This window comes from Eumetopias jubatus, unplaced genomic scaffold (assembly GCF_037043125.1).
Source record: "Eumetopias jubatus isolate StellerSeaLion01/CBP00866 unplaced genomic scaffold, mEumJub1_p1.0 scaffold_2, whole genome shotgun sequence".
Lineage (NCBI taxonomy): Eukaryota > Metazoa > Chordata > Mammalia > Carnivora > Otariidae > Eumetopias > Eumetopias jubatus.
In genome coordinates this window covers 9,518,083-9,532,055 of record NW_028274808.1, presented here as the reverse complement: position 1 = coordinate 9,532,055, position 13,973 = coordinate 9,518,083, and positions in this window count along the sequence as shown.

Below are 13,973 nucleotides of genomic sequence, written 5' to 3'. Positions count from 1 at the left end.
AAAGTAGGTAAATTTATTTTGTTAAGCAAATATTATACTTATTAGCATAATATTGTTATTAATTTATTAATCAAAAGCTGACTTAAGTTTTTAAACAGATAGTTTTCAGAACGCTTTGCATAAAGGATCCACTTTAGTTTTCTTCAAAAATGAGAACAGAATCCATATCTTCTCAAAAAGATGAAGTAGTTTATTAGTCCATAAGATGCATATAAACAAAATGCATACAAGTTTCTCAGAAACCAGCCAGATTCAATAAGTATGTCAAATTAACTTTCATTTTTGCAATTACATGAAGACAAGCTAATGGTAGTGATGTGTTAGGAAAAAAGTTCATAACTTTGATCTCCTCCCAATTACATATGTAGCAAAAACAAACAAAAAACAAAATGGAAACCACTGGCTCCTTTGTTAGTCTCTGTGTGTCTCTTATATAGATATTATTAGGCTTAATTAGTTGTGCTCTGAGTGTCTGGGTAACCCATGGTAAAGATACTTTTTTCTCTGGCTTTTCACTGAAAAGCCAGGACATTTGTTACACTGGCAGAGATAGATACTGATAGAGGAAGTAACTAGGGAGGAGGGCCTTGCATAACAAAGTGGAAAGCCATTTTGTTTTTCTTGGATCTCATTATTTAGGGCCAAGACAGCAAGTATTCCAGGCAAACTAAAGCCATTTCTTGGTGATATGAACATGTATACTATCTATGAAGGCCAAGGTCATGGCAGGGATAATCACTGTCAAGAACCTCAAGGAAGGGGCACCTCAAGGAAGGGGCACCTAACTCGGTCGGTTAAGTGTCTGCCTTTGGCTCGTGTCATGATCCCAGGGTCCTGGGATTGAATCCCACATCGGGCTCCCTGTTCAGCGGGGAGTCTGCTTCTCCCTCCCTCTCCCTCCGCTACTCTCTCTTTCTCAAATAAATAAATAAAATCTTAAAAAACAACAACAACAAAAAAGAACCTCCAGGAAGATTTGAGTAAACCATGTGGTTGAAGCTGTATTTCCTAATTGTATTTTATTTGTATTTTCTTGCCCTCTTCAAACCTTTAATAAAGCTCTAATAAAGATGTGTAAAAGTGGTGTCTCTTCCCAGTGCCCATTTCTGGGCCAGAAATAAACAAGAAAAAAAGCAACTTTCCTGAAGTCAGGAGGGTGGGGAGTTTGATGATATTCAGTCATAATATTCTCCCCCCAAAAAAGGGGTGAGACAAGAATCTTTCTGCCACACAAGGAAATAGTTCCCCTATTGCCAGTAGAGGATCAGCATAATAGGCTATTAATAGACAAGTAGGTTTCCTTTCAGTTAAAGAAGCTAACTGGCTTTTGATGGGGAAGAGTTAGGTTTTTTCCTTATTTGTTTAAAGCAGGTTTTTTGATACCACCCTAAAACTAGATGTAAAGTTAGCAAAGACAGGACTAGAAAGAATTATTTATACATATTTGGGATCAGTCTTTCATAGGTTAGCATGTGATTGGACAAGCTTAAAAATGATGTTTGCAGATTCAGGACAACATCTAATTCTTCAGAAAATTCTGAAGAAATTCAGAAAATTTTAAAATATATTCAGAATCCAACAACTTTTCAACAGCTTCCCTTCTGTGACCTTGGTAATCTACAGCAGAGACCTCCCAACTGGGCCACCTACTTATACCCTATCCCTTCCAGGCTATTTTCAGCATAGCAGCCAAAATGATCATTTAAAATGGAAGCTGTGTCATGTCATTCCTTTACTGAAAACCCTGAAATGCCTCTTCATGTCAGCATACCACATTCTTACCGAAGCCTCACAGAAACCATATGATCTGCACCCCATCTCCCACCCTGTATATGTCAGCCTCCCGCATCTACTAGTCTTGCTCTCGATGACTCTATTCACTCTCTCTCTTCCAGTGACGATGACCTCCTCATTCTTCCTCAAATACACCAAATACGCTTCCATCAAAAGGACTTTTGTATTAACTGTTTTTCTACCCAGAAAAAATCTTCTCTTCTCCCATACATATATATAAGGCTAACTTCCTCCTTCAACGATTTGATTAAAGTCACTTTCTCAAAAGGACGGTCCAGACCCACTCTCCTCACCTACATCCAATCTTTCTTAACATGTTCTAATTTTCCTTTTTCAAAGAACTTGTATTTTTCTATTATGCCATATAACTTACCTATTTATTATGTTCAATATTTATCACCATTGGGTCTATCCCTGACTACAATATAAATCTATGAGTAGGGAGATTTTTGTTTTGTTTACTACTGTATTAAAGTGTTTTAAAACAATGTCAGACAGGTAATAGGCACTCAGTAAGTTGTTGATTAATAAAACTAAGGAAACAACAGAAAAGGGTCCAGATAAGACCAGAATGGACTCCATCTTAACCCCAACAAAAAATTCCAAATTACTGCAAAAAAGAGGTTTTATCATTCATCCTTTCAACCCATATGTATTTTGTCTGACTATGAGCCAAAGTTCTAGGTGCTGGGGATATAATGGGGAGAAAAGAGTAACATGGCCCCTAAGTACTTGAGCTTGTGTACTAGTGGGAGAAACAAAAATTAAAGAAACACAGAAGTAAATACCATTTGTTAAATAAAGTCAGTGTTCTACAGGGAGATCTGACCTAGGGAGAAATAACAGGTAGGCTTTCATAAGGACGTAACAATTAAGCCTAAATCTGAGAGATGAGTAAGAATGATTAATAGAGAGGAGTAAAGAACATTTTATGAAAATGGAGTGGCACGTTCACTCTGTGGTAAAAGAAAATGCAACACTTACAAGGCACTGAATTCATGCCAATTTGGCCAGAATTTAAAAGACAAGCTGAGGCTGCAGAGCTAAATAGTCCCAGGTCATGTAATTTGACAGGTCTGTTCATGGGTCTTGTAAATCAAGTTGAAGATTTTCATCTTTGAGCTGAGAGAAATGGGAAGCTGGTAAAGGACTTAAGTGTCTGCGTGTGTATGTAAGTATGTATGAGAGGGGACAGAGGCTAGTTGTTGACAAGATCAAATTTTGTTTTGAAGATGGTACTGTGACAACTGGATACATGTAAGAATGAAGTTGAACCCCTTCCTTACATCATATACAAAAATTAATTCAAAATGGACCATAGATTTAAATGTAACACTTAGAAGATGGTATAAGAGTAAAACTTTATGACCTTGGGTTAGGCAAAGGCATTTTTTAACCAAAAGCACAGGTAACAAAAGGAAAATTGGACAAATTGGACATATTCATAAAAAATTAAGACTTTTGATCTTCAAGGACTATCATCAAAACCATGAAAAAAAAAAAACCCCTACACACTGGGACAAAATATAAAAGAATTATATGTAGAATATATAAAAATTTTACAACTCAACAAAAGGCAACTGGATTTAAAAATCGGCAAATGATTTGAATAGAAACTACTCCAAAGATGACGTGCAGGTGGCTAAGAAGCAGAAAACACACTCAACATCTTTAGTCATTAGAGAAATGCAAATCAAAGCCACAAAGAGATACCAATTCAAACTCACTAGAGTTGCTATGATCAAAAAGGTTCATGCAATTGTTGGTATGGACATGAAGAAGTCAGAATGCTCACATATTGCTGGTGGGAATGTAAAATGGTGTAGTGCTTTGGAAAATATTTCAGCAGTTCTTCATAAAATTAAACATAGCGTTACCATATGATCCAGCAATTTCCCTCTAATGCATACACCAGAGGAATTTGAAAACATACATCCTCACAAAAAGTTGGTCACAAATGTTCTTAGCAGTATTATTCATAATAGCTAAAAATGGGAAAAGATGTCCATCAATTGATCAACAGATAGACAAGTATAATATAATCATACAATGGAGCATTATTTGTCCATAACTAATATGGTACGTGCACATGCTATACCATGGATGAGTTTTGTTTGGTTTAATTTGAGAGAGACAGAGAGAGAGAGAGCACACATGCAACAGGGGAAGAGCAAAGGCAGAGGGAGAGACAGAGAATCTCAAGCAAATTCTGCACTGAACACAGAGTTCAACATGTGGTTGGATCTCACAACCCTAAAGATCATGATATGAGCTGAAATCAAGAGTCAGATGCCCAACTGACTGAGTCATCCAGGTGCTCCTCATGAATGAGTTTTTTAAATATCATGCTAAGTGAAAGAAGCCAGTGACAAAAGGTCACATATTTTATGATCCTCTTCATGAAGTGTCCACAAGAGACAAATTTATAGAGCCAGAAAATAGTTTTTGTGCTTGACAGGGGCTGGGAGCGGCTGGGGAGAAATTCCGAGTGACAACTCATGGGTCCAGAACTTCTCTTTCTAAACATCCTAAAATTGATTAATGGCTTGTACATCTCTATGAATATGCTAAAACAACATTGAGGTGTACATTTTAATTGAGTGAATTGTATGGTATATGAACTATATCTCATAAAGCTGTTACATTTTTTAAAAGGTACTGGTTAATGGCACATACTATGGATTCAGAATGTTGGTTGTGTTTTTTTTAAGATTTTATTTATTTATTTATTTATTTATTTATTTATTTATTTATTTGAGAGAGCGAGAGAGCACAAACAGGGGCAGCAGCAGAGGGAGAGGGAGAAGCAAGCTCTCTGCTGAGCAGGGAGCCCGATGAGGGGCTCGATCCCAGGACCCTGGGATGATGACCTGAGCCAAAGGCAGACATTTAACTGACTGAGCCGCCCAGGCAACCCCAGACTGCCTCGTTTTGAGTCCTCCCGGCACATTTGGTCAAACTTGGGCTATTCACTTAGACTCACTAAAATAGTGATACCTACCTCATAGTGCTGTGGTTAGGCCTATAGGAGAGAGCACTTCTAAAATGCTTGAATCCAGTCTGGCGGAGCATAAGCCCTAAATACGTGTCAGCAGTAACTACTCTCCACGCTTCAACAGCCTCAGAAATCCATGACTGCACTAGCCCCACCTGGGCTCACTAACATGCAGAATACCAACATCTGGAAAATATCGCAAATCACTTTAAAATAATATTTTGTTTCTTATATGCAACTATGTAAATAAATTCTCCACCAATGTATAGACAAAACCCACAGAGAGACACTTAAAACAACTAGATACATGCCTCAAAATATGAACAGTATATTAAGAAAAATCCAAAACATTACTGGAAGATAAAGAGTAAGTCTTCGCTAAATGGAGAGATTTACCATGTGTCTGGATGAGGAGACCAAATATTGTAATGTTTTTTGAAATAGTGTATGTTTTCAATACCATTACAGGTCATTTCCTAATGATAGTTTTTGTTGTTGTTGTTGTTTGGGGTTTTTTTTGTTTGTTTTGTTTTTTAGCTATAAACTTCACCTGGAAAAATAAAGAGGCAATCATAGCTAGGAAAACTTGGGAAGAGTAATAAGGAGGGACATGCCTTTCTGGATATTGAAAGATTGTAAGCTATAAAATAATTAAAACAGGGCTGTACAAAACAGCCCAGCATAATAATTCAGGACAATAATAATCTGGTGCCATACCAGATTTAACAGGCAAATTAATAGACTACAGTAAAATGCCGTAAAATAGACCTTAACTGTTTATAAACATTGATTTCACGCTGAAGAAACGATCACAAATCAATAGAAAAGGGATATACTATCCAATAAATACTGTTAACACCTTAAACCAAAATCAGTTTCAAGTTGACAAAATAGTATTTAAATAAATTGCTAAAAAATAAAATTTAAAGAACTATTTAGCTCATTGCTGAATTGGAAGAAATTTGTTAATTACTAAAACAACAAAAGCAATTACAAAAGATGAGAATGCACAATAACTAAAGCTTCTTAATGCCAAAAAAGAACATTAAATAAAATTTAAACTTATTTAAAAATGGGAAAGTACGCCAAGGTTAATGTTGTTTGTATACACACACACACACACACACATACACACACACACACACACACACTCTTCTCTCTCTCTCTCTCTCTCTCTAAAAATACGTGAAAAATAGGAAAATGTAGTAATAAATAGGTGACTGGACAGAAAAGCAAATAAGGAAATATAGTTGTCTAATGAATAAAAATATTCAGTTTCTGCGGTTATTACAGTGACTGAAGAAAAACATACTTGAACATACAAAACACATTTTTAAAAATATTATCCAGTGCTCGTGAATAGGTACGGGGAATATAAATTAGTTTGAATATCTGGAAAGCATTCAACAGTTTATATCAAGAGGCTTTAAAATGTGTATAACATTTGACTTAATTATTCTAATTCTAATATCTTTTCTAAGTCCATCATCACATATTTGAACACAAAAATATGTTAAAATATCCCCATTACAATCTTGTTACTATGATAACAGTCTTGTTTTATATATATAAACAAGTCAAATTTATATATATATATATATTATATGTACACAAGTCAAATTTTCAATAATTAGAAAATAGTTCATTTAATTAGAGTAAATCTATATAAAAGACTATATTATGTAACAAAAATAAGATTTTGAAGAATTTTCATGACATGAGAAAATTTTCACAATGTAATACCCAGTGAGAAAAGCACTATGTAAACTCTACTCGGAGTCTGATCACAATTTGGACGTAGAAAAAATATTGAACAGAAATATACAAAAGTGCAAATATGCCAGGGGTGGCCCTCTTTGATTGACCAGTATAACGTGATTTTTATTTTTTCTTAATTTGTTCTCTATTTTCTAAAATCCGCATCTATTCCTGCAGTAATCATGGACACCACAGCAGAAAGCAGCTTTTCTGAATATCTATTGTGCTCTTGCTTCAGTCATTTTTTTCTTATTTTCTGCTAGTTTGCAATTATTAAAATGTGACTGTGAGATGCAGGATTACCGTGAATTTCATTTAAATAACAGAGCAATTATTTTTGGCACTACCAAATTTACAATAAAATTGCTTTTTTATGTTGTAGAGTCTATTATCGACACGGATGAGTTTATGATTCATAAATAGAAATTTTAAAGGCTATTAGTACATTCATCTCTTTGAAATATGCTCACAGTTGATATTTTCCCCCCAACTCTGTCAAGTAATAAATGTTCAAGGAAACAAGCTTAAAATTTTGATTTACACTCTAAATTTCACATCTTTATATGGTACTGATTTGGGGCGATATGTTCAATAAGTTTACAAAGAAACTTGAATTGTAAGTGAAATTTATGAGCTTAAAGTACATGTACTTAAATGACAGACTCATACAGGCATCCCTTGTTTTACTGTACTTCCCAGATATTGCATTTTTTACGAATCAATGGCTTGTGGCAACCCTACTTTAAGCCAGTCTATCAGCGCCATTTTTCCAATAACATTTGCTCATTTCATGTATCGGTCACATTTTGGTAATTCTCACAAAACTTTAAACTTTTTTATTGTTATTATATTTGTTATTGTAATCTGTGATCAGTACTTATGACTCACTGAAAACTCAGATGATGGTTAGCAGTTTTTAGCAATATTTTTTAATTAAGGCATGTACTTTTTTTTTTAGACATAATGCTATTGCACACTTTTAATAGACCACAGTATAGTATAAACATATCTTTTATATGCACTGGGAAACCAAAAAATTCATTTGACTGACTTTATTGTGATACTCACTTTATTGTGGTGATCTGGAACCAAACTCACAATCTCTTCGAGGTATGCCTGGAAATTGGTCCAGGACAAAACCACTTTGTAAACAGCAATGAGGTAGAACATAATACTAATTAATTTGCATTTGCTTAAATTCAAATTCGAATTAAGGACAGAGGATTTCTTCAGATCACTGTTTCCATTTTATCTAACAATGATCACACTGATGTGAAATACACTTTTACCCCCGATATATGATACTACTTTCAAAAAAAAACAAATATTGCAAGAGTAAATTATATAGGACAGTTTTTGGTTAAATCATTTAAGTAAGGTTATTATCTGTCCGTCCTTTATCCACCCCCCAGTCCCATCCCCCCCAAATCCAAATATTTTAATCTCTTGACAAGTTTATACACTAAAATGAGAGTAATGGTTACTTCGAATCCCCTCCTCCTCAACCCTTAAATCTTTTTAATTCAGTGTAACAGCAAAAGAGATTGAAAGAGTATCAACGGCTTACTCTAATCTACGTTTAAGTCCCCTGACTGTTGGTTAGCAGCCCTCGTTCCTTAGATATTTTGTTAGAATTTTTTCTCTGAGAATAAATGTCCAAGCATGATTTTTAAAAAGACATTTACACATTACGGTGATCTTGTGAAAGACTGATTCAGCAGACCTTCACAGACTTTCATTCTCATCTAAGCTATTTTAGAAATTGGCTAGCCCCCCCGCACCCTGCTTCTCTTGGGTAATTTACAGTGCATATTGTTACAAGTTAGATTGTTTTGCCCATCTCGTTTTTATTCCAAATCTATTTCCTTTGAGCAGTCAAAACTACTGTAGTGTAACATTTATTACTACCTATTTTTTATTACTCCTCAATCCTGTAGCTATGCATCACTTCTTTGAATTTTTCTCATTAAAATTAATACATGTATATGTTTTAATCCTATAAATGTGTTTCACGTCCTATCCTATTGGACTAGCAAAAATGATATTAGTAAATTGATTCATGTTTGCAGGGCTTCCACCTCCTCTTCTTTCTCTTCCTCTTACTTCACTCAGCATCCTTAAAGTGTAGAAATGATTGGATTTTCATTAAGTTGGCTAACTAAGTCTTTACACATTACAATGAGCAGCTATCACTTAGGAAATGTCAATAACCTTAGAAGTCAAACCATGCTGATTCACTTCCACTGAAGCATGGAAAAAACTATTCCTCTGGATTTATTAGCTTAGTCATATTGAGAACATTCAAAAACAATTAAGCTTTTGAATATGGACAAGAGCCATGAGGAGTGCAGAAAGTGCACTGTGTTGAAAGTAGAGGTTGTGGCTTCTATTCATGGCTCTGTCCCTGACCAGGTTGGTGAGCCCTGACAGGCCGGTTTTGAGACCTTTCCTGGATCGCAGACTCATCTGTAAAAACAGTATTTGGTGATGATTTCAAAAATTCTATTCAATTATTGTTGGGGAAATGTAATCAGATACAACATCTTCTCTTAACCCACACAAAAAAAGCACATAATAGATACATACAGGAAAATCCCACGATCCACCACCAACAAGCTGGACAACCAGGCAAGCCAGTGGTATAACTCAGGCCAAGTCCAAAGGCCCAAGAACCAGGAGCACTGATAGCCACGAGTGGAAGATGGATGTCCGAATTCAGTCACGAGAGCAAATGCACCCTTCCTTGGCCTTTTTGTTGTATTCAGTCCCTCAGTGGCTTGGATGATGCTCATCTGCATGGGTGAGGGGGGTTTTCTTTACTCAGTCTACTTATTCAGATGATAATCTCTTCCAGAAATACTCTCACAGACACACCTGGAAATTATATTTTACCAGCTATCTGATATTCCTTAGCCCAGTCAAGATGACAATAAAATTAATCATCCCATAGCACAATAAAAAAAAAAAAAAGTGTTCTTGCCATGGCCTATAATGTCCTAAAAAGTGTATGAATGTGTCTAAGAAAGAAATGTGTGGAACAGTGATGGATTGAAAATACACAAACACACCAGGAAGAATCTGTTGGTGATGGACATATCACAAAATGTCCAGTGCGGTAACAACACAAGCAGGAAGTAAGTGAAAGGGAGGAAGTATAAGGGAACCACTCTAATCCTTGAAAGCTCAGTGACAATTTTAAGACTCCTTGGGCTTTCAATTAATCACAGATCATCACTGATGCTGCTGGGAGTACTGACCTGTGTTCAATTACACCTGTGTTCCTTTGAAAATCATAGATTTGATAAAGAAAAAAACCTTAACCTGTTATTCACCTTTCATTGATGAAACCATACATTTATTTGGAAGGACAATGTGATAATGTAGAGAACTAGTGTGTGATTTAAACAGAAAATGCCTCACAGCTCCGAAGGAAGTATACAGCCCCTCCTTTCTAGGATTTGTCACCTTTTTTGCATTACTCTGGGGCCTTCTTTTCAAAGAAAAAGAAGGGCTTATTATTGTTTAGTCAATAAAGTACAGAACTATGCACTCAATAAATGTTGATTTCTTATAAAGTTTTTGAAGCACAGGTGTTTTATTCCTATGTTTTTTTGTGTGTAATTTTGCACCAGGGAATTCTCAGGCCTGTTCTGTACAGTCACTTTAGTGTTAAGAAGCGCATAGAACCCTATAAGAAAAGAGAAAGCATTCATATTATACCGTTTAACATACAGAAGGAAACATGTTGAGTTTAGATTGAGATAAATTTGATTTAAACCACATCACTACAACCACATCAACCCACATTTTACCCAACCAGTTCTGCAAAAATGGAGAAAGAAAAAAAAAAGTAGTCAAAGAAAATGCTTTATTACTTGTTTTACCTACTTTAAGGTGCTGACTTGTGAATAATTCTGCTGCCTCAGAACTAGGTTAACTACTTAAAGTTGTGTAAATGTTACTGATTATTTCTGTTGCTTTTTCATACAATTAACATAAACTTGATCTATGTTGGTAATTTTAAAAAACACACACAAAGGATCTTAGGCAGCATTAAAAATGCTGATCTGCAACTTGCTCCCAGGAATGCAGAAGCTCATTCTCACATACCCTGAGGGTGGGCAAGTTTAGGATATTTTAACAAATTCACACATTAAATTATATAAAAGAGAACCATTAGAAATTAATGCCAAACTCTAAACAGGTTTGGATTACCATACTAGATCATAAGTGATATTCAAATGTTTCTTTTTAGAAAAAAAAAGTAAGCATTAGCATAATTTATAGAACTATTTTCCAGCTATAGGCATCTATAGAACTGCTCACAAAACTACTCTTCAATTACAGTGGACATGCAAACACAGAACAAGGAATTCCTACAGGCCATAATCCAAAGGGTGGTTCTCAAAACCAATGGCATATAAAATCCTGTAGGGAGTTTCCAGAAACTAGTGATGACTGTGACTGACTCCCAGAAATTCTTATTTATTTATTCTGAGATAAGTCCCTGGTCTGGAGAATAACTGGATTATGCTTAGCATGTAAGCCTTGAATATGCAGACCTTGGCATTATGTATATCCTTTCCACATCCCCACATACAAAATACACTAAGGACAGCGAATAACCAAGGAAATTAGCTTTTTTCCAATATCTGATAAAAATACTGTCAACCAGAGCTATTAGAGCTTCAGTTTAAAACTAGCATTGGAACTTGATGCCAAGTTAACACTCTGAGGGGGGCTGAGAGGAGAAGGAATGGACCTAGGACGGCATACTCCAGAAAGTTGATGTCGAGCTGGTGTTGGCCTCACTTTGGAGGCATTTCCCCATGGATGAGCCCCGCCAAACCATCTCAGCTATGGTGCAAGTCTCCAAAAGCTCCAATAACAGGGCCTTCCTGGTTCAGAAGAACCTGAACCTCTCTCTGTTTTGTTTCTGTAGCTGAATGACACAAACTCCAAGTGTAACTTTGTTGGTTGACAAACTGGCACCTGTTCACGGAAGGCAAGGAGAGAAGGAAGACGGAGGCAGACACTCCAGGTGGGGGGGCGGCAGGTTTAATAAGCAAGAGGACTGACTTAAGAGGCTTGTCTTGGCCAAAAGATGAGTAGATCTCTGCACCTACCCACCAAATCTTAAAAGTTGGAATAGAGGCCTTAATGGGGCTGAGTCATGGCTACCGCCCAGCTGGACTCAACAATACATTGCTTTCTCAAGCTACGTCCTTGAAGTGGCTCCCAGTGTGGGCATAGTGGGTGGAATGCACGTTGGAAGGAAAGGGGAGGGGTGAGGCACCTCCAATGGCCCGGGTCCGGCTCGCAGGTCAACCAACAGTCACATCCTCTTGATGACCTCCTCCAAGTTCTCCTAATTTGAAATGGACATTTAGAAATGGATACAAGGGGGCGCCTGGGTGGCTCAGTTGGTTAAGCGACTGCCTTCGGCTCAGGTCATGATCCTGGAGTCCCGGGATCGAGTCCCGCACCGGGCTCCCTGCTCGGCGAGGAGCCTGCTTCTCCTTCTAACCCTCCCCCCTCTCATGTACTCTCTCTCTCTCATTCTCGCTCTCTCAAATAAATAAATTAATTAAAAAAATAGAAATGGATACAAGAATGAATGTACTTAACTATTGAGGTGAAGAGAAAAAAGATCATATTTTAGATACCCTATAGCAGAATTACTAACAGAATAAGGTACTATTCATCTAGACTAACCCTAAAATTGCATGCCCTACTATTCAAATTCTAATTCTTTCTTTTAAAAGATTTTATTTATTTATTTGAGAGAGAGAGAGAGACATAATGAGCAGGGGAGGGGCAGAGGGAGAGGGAAAGGAGCAGACTCCCCACTGAGTAGGGAGCCTGACATAGGGCTTGATCCTAGGACCCTGAGATCACGACCTGAGCCAAAGTCAGACACTTAACGAACTGAGCCACCCAGGCGCCCCTCAAATTCTAAGTCTGATCAACATTCAAAACTTGGAGACAGACTACTATTAGGTGGACAGAAACAAACCCAAATCAAGGCTGGAGAATGACTGCTTATTTTTATCTCCTATCCTCCATTATTTTGGCACAGATACCTTCATTCAAATAACCAAACATGGAGACTTCCACTTCAGGCTATTTTTAGATTTCCTAACACTGAAATTTCCTTCCTGCCCTTAATAAAGAGCAAATTTGGCAAAATCTATAAGGAAATTGTTTTCAGACATTGGGTAATCAGCAACACAAGACCATCATCTCCAAGGGAAAGAAAACGTCTTTCCAAATGCCAGCTTTCTGCCTAGAGGCAAATCAGTCTCTCGTAGTTAAAAAGAAAGAGATCAGAGTTTGAGGAGCCTGAGACAGCCAGAACAGCGTGCTGAAGAAGTGAACACTGTACAGAGAAAGAGCTCCAAAAATCTGCCTAATGTTCCCCGTTAAGTTGGTTGCTGGAAGCGAAGAGGCACAGGCAAAGAGTGAAACTCCTGAGGCCAGGGGAAGAATATTAGAAAGCTATGAGCCGAACAGTTCTCAGAGCTCACCCAGGAAAAGGGGGCATTTTAGTTCCAACCATCTGGAATAGAAAGTCTTCACTGAACACACAAAGTATTCCGTAGAAACTACAGAAGACTAACACGTTAGTCATAGTGTTTAACAAGCCCTACATGAAGATTACTCTATATCCACCTATGGTAGACAGTTCTAAGATGGTCTCCAAGACTCCTGCCCTCTGTCAGACAGGCTTTGTGTAGTGTCCTCCCCTTGGGTGCGGATGGTACACTATCCACTTCACAAAGAAGTCACACTTATTTATAATTTTAAAACTCTCAGAAACTCAGAATAAGGGCGCCTGCGTGGCTCAGTTGGTTGAGCGACTGCCTTCGGCTCAGGTCATGATCCTGGAGTCCCGGGATCGAGTCCCGCATCGGGCTCCCTGCTCAGCAGGGAGTCTGCTTCTCCCTCTGACCCTCTTCCTTCTCGTGCTTTCTATCTCTCATTCTCTCTCTCTCTCAAATAAATAAATAAAATCTTTAAAAAAAAAGAAACTCAGAATAAAAATAAACTTCCACCAAAGAACAAAAATCAGTGAAATAGACAATGAAAAGGTAACAATGAAGATAAATACCAAACATAAATTCTCTGAAAAAAAATCAATAAAATTGACAAAATACTAATGAGACTGATCAAGGGGGAAGAAAAAGAGACGATGCAAATTATCAGTGTTGCAAATGAACTAGGTAACATCACTGCAGGTACTAGATTTATAAGGGAATATGAATAATTATAAGCCAATAAATTTGGCAAATTAGTTGAGTTAGGTTTTTAAAACACACACAAAAATTGACTCAAGAAAATGTAGAAAATATGAAATTCCTTATATCTATTAAAGATGCTTGATGCTTAATTTAAAAAAACCTTCTCATGAGAAGATAAAATAAAA